Source organism: Hakea prostrata, chromosome 2, assembly GCF_041222555.1.
Source record: "Hakea prostrata isolate BN-2017 chromosome 2, UWA_Hpros_2, whole genome shotgun sequence".
NCBI lineage: Eukaryota > Viridiplantae > Streptophyta > Magnoliopsida > Proteales > Proteaceae > Hakea > Hakea prostrata.
In genome coordinates this window covers 14,622,068-14,626,377 of record NC_142601.1, presented here as the reverse complement: position 1 = coordinate 14,626,377, position 4,310 = coordinate 14,622,068, and positions in this window count along the sequence as shown.

The window sequence follows — 4,310 nt, the reverse complement described above, 5'->3', positions numbered from 1 at the left end:
TAGTACTATGAAGCACAAGCCAATGATGCATACTACTCTCAAGGTGCTAGCGGTTACGAAGATTACGGTGAAGATCCCCCGTGTGATCATGCTGTGTACCAGGATTAGCCCTACCTTGGAGTGAAAGCGGCCGTGTTTAGTTTACCTAGTTTATGTATATGAAGATACACTTTATAAGACAGAAGAGACCTTAGTTTAGTTTGATTATTTCTTTTCTTTCTCTCTTTTGGGAATTAGTTGGAATATTTCCTTTTTAGTTTTCGAGCTACACTTCCGCTATGATATGTAGAGTGTTTTGCCGCACACTCTACATTATGATTATTATATATTGGTATCATTCTTTCCGCACTCTGATTATATTGTCATTATTTACTTCTTCTCTTAATCTCTTGTATATATTTATATACATTGATTATACCTTGTTCATGATCACACACTCGGGTATGCCAGGTAGGGTACCGGCTGAGTGGATGTGACATTGTCTTACTAATGCGCTTGTAGCATTTATGGACCTGATGAATTGAGTATTTCAGGATGTTCTGGACAAGTTTTTCATAGTGTTCATCGACAACATTTTGATTTATTTGAAGAATGAAACAGAACATGTCGAGCACTTGAGAGTTGCTTTGCAACAGCTAAAAGAGAAGGAATTGTTTGCAAAATTTAGCAAGTGTGAAATATGGTTGCCCAAGATAGTATTTATGGGTCATATCGTTTCAGCTAAAGGGATTAGAGTTGATCCCAAGAAGGTTAAAGTTGTGGCAGACTGGGATAGACCTAAGACAATCACAGAAATTAGACGTTTCCTAAGTATGGCTGCATACTGTAGACGCTTCATTGAGAATTTATCCATATTATCGGCCCCTATAGCAAGCTTACCAGGAAAGGAGTCAAGTTTGAATGGAATGAAGCTTGTGAGAAGAGTTTCCAAGAACTCAACAAGAGATTGACTAATACTCAAGTGTTAAATATATCATATGACTCTGGAGGTCTGACAGTGTATACAGATGCATCTAAGGTCAGATTAGGATGTGTCTTGATGCAGCATGACAAGGTAGTGGTGTACGCTTCTAGACAACTAAAAGAGTATGAACATAACTACCCCACACATGACTTGGAGTTGGCAATGGTGAGTGTTCACTCTAAAGATTTGGCTTCATTATCTATATAGTGAAAGAATAGCAACACACTGAACACAAGAGTCCGAAATATTTCTTCACCCATAAGGAACTGAACATGAGACAATGTAGATAGTTGGAATTGGTGAAAGATTACAAATGCGATATTCAATATCACCTAGGGAAGGACAATGTGGTTGCAAACTATCACATCCCCCCAGTTGATACCCATTTACTCAAATACCCGAGGGTGTGATCCACATCCCACAGATCAGGTCTCAGACAATCACCAACCATTCCACACAATAGTCCAATCATGAGCAAGAATAAATCAATGTTATAATATAATTGAAGAAATAAATCAAGTATTAAGGATTTTAGAAGGATCTCAAAACAGAATCAAAGTGCGGAAGTGATGTCAAATCAAAAGTAAACAACTGAAAAGGAATAAAGGAAAGTCAAAATTTCCTAAGGAATTACATCAAATAAGTATAATTTTTTTTTAACTAAGGGTATATATGAAATTCAAAATATTCAGTCTCTCGAATCATTTCTGTCCTCCGAAGCATGGGGCTAATCCTAGTATGCACCGTCGTAGTACGCACACTTGTCACCCTACATGTCGTAATACACGTAATCTGGTACACAGTATAGATCAATCACTAGCGTCTTATGTTCTTGAATTGTCGTGGCATCTGTATCTGCAACAAAATCTATTACATATATCCACGAAGGTGATTTCCAAAAAACTCAGCGAGTAGTTCACAAACAAATAACCAATATTACAGTCTGAATCAATACATCATATGGTGCAATATGACATGAGGCAAAATGCAAGTATGCAACTATACTATAACAAATGCTAGTCTCTAATGGCAGACAATCATTAAGATAGAACACCAGCCTCCTCTGGATAGGTCTTGTCACTCTGATCTCTCACGGGTTGGTTATCGGTCTTAAGATCTCAGGTGAGGGATAAAGGCATCCTTCTTGGACTATCACTATGGTTGGAGTTTAGGTCACCACTCTCTCCCCACACCATTGGCATGAGAACTGGTGCATGTCAAGGATAAGCCTAACCCAATGCAAGTCAACTACTTAGTCACATCATACTAGGTCCAGATACCACCCCTCATGCTTCTCGCCTTCTTGGTTCAGTATCCTTTCCTATCTAGAGTCAACGTTTCCTTCTCGGGCTATGCCTTCCCTTAACCCTATTGGTCATCCACATATAATGGGCGGGAAGCTCTTGTGTCCCCTCATGCTTCTCGCCTTCTTGGGCACCCACGAGCCCAAACCTATTATATGCGAGCCTACCAATAAATGGCCCCCACGGCAATGTTGTGTCCCCTTATGCTTCTTGCATTCTTGGGCACCCACCAACCAAATACTGATGCCATAGGTCACTCGACATCAATACTAGGCCAATAGGGTGATGATATGACAGGGTACCTAACCATACTCTTCTAGACTCCGTAGTCATGGCATCCAGTAATCGTGAAAAGCGCCGAGAGGCATCATAGGATTGTATCCCATACCACCTCCACTGATGTACCAAGACATAAACACCCAAATAGGTATTCCCCAATTCACAACCACAACTTACATTCACATAGCAAGAAGGTTCAATCACATTCTCAATTCATGAGTAAATTTTAGTCCATACAGTCACATGTTAATCCATATATCAAGAACATCATAATCATATAAATACTGATATTTCAAAGTCATAATAATCATTCCTAAACTCTAAAACAACAATATGTAGTCACATAAGCAAGTTCCATAACAATCAAGAATGCAACAATGGTTATGTGCAAGTGAACGTTCTCACCTTGGTATCGATTTATAACCTTGTAAATTAGGTCAAATAGTATGTTCACGCTTTCCAAAAAGTCCTATTAACATGTGGTTCAAGGTTAGAAACAACCCTAAAGGTATGATGTTGAAAAAAGAAACAAGCAACCAACTTGGTAGTGGGTGGGTTGGTCGAGTGGGTTGCCTAGGGCAACCAGGGCAATCAACCCAAACATGTAAATTGCCAAAGCATGGGTGGGTTGTCTGGGGCAACCTGGCCATGCAACCAACTTTCTGTGTATGAACAGATTTTGGTCAAATAAACAGAAAACTTCCCTTTGGATTCTAAACTACTCCAAAAATACTTAGGAATTTCTAAAATCATACTAAGACATAATCTATCATAGTTTAGAGATCAAACAACGCAAAAAGAATGAAAACGTAACGAATCCTATGTTAGGTCTTCTCGGAAATATATCCGAAATATTAAAGAATGAGCCAGATTGAATGGGGATTCACTCTAGAGTAAAGATGACAGAAGAATTAGGCTGTTACAACAAGTAGAAGCCTTCAACTAGGTCTTGGCAGTAGGAGGAATCAATCAAAAGAAGAGAACTAGAACGAAGAAGATGAATACTAACCCTTAAGAAAGTGAATCGGCATTCGAAAATCTTGATGGATGCTCTCCACACTTTCCTTCACCTTGGGGAGGGTTCTCTTGAGGAGCTCTGACGTTCTCTGATGGCTTTAGAACATAATGACACATTTTAAAACAAAAAATCATTAAATAGGGCTTTAAAAATCACTTTTTCCCAATGCCCTTTTTCTCCAAAATTGGGTGGGTCACTTGGGGCAACTAAGGCAAGCAACCCACCCTTGGTATTTTTGGTCCAGGAGCAAAGTTGAGGCCTTGAATGCCCTGGCTCTACCTTAGGTCCTTTTCTATGCTACAAAAGAGTCTTACCTGATTTTTCGAGATCTTCTACACGTGTCATCACCATATTATTGATTCATCTACCAAGTCCGTCAACGTCCGAGTTAGGTCTTGTTCCAAATTCTGACAGAACTCCCAACTTAGCATCATCTCCATCTACTTCCATTGGTTTGGAAATCAATCCAATGGTCTCATCCTAGATGGCCCACAGTTGCCTTCTTCCCGCACTCTGGGTTTTCGGACCTACAATATTGATTTTCGGGTTAGGGTTTTGGGGGATTTCACAAAGATGTTTTGAGTAGGAAGAGCAACCAACAGATCGTGGATTTAGCATCCCTAAGTAAACCCCTGTTGTAATCTATTTTTGAGTTTGGGTTAGAAACAGAAGGATCTAAAATCTATCCTAGTAGCTATGTCAATTCAGCTGAGCCTAAGGGACTGGATCATAGCATTGCAGCCGA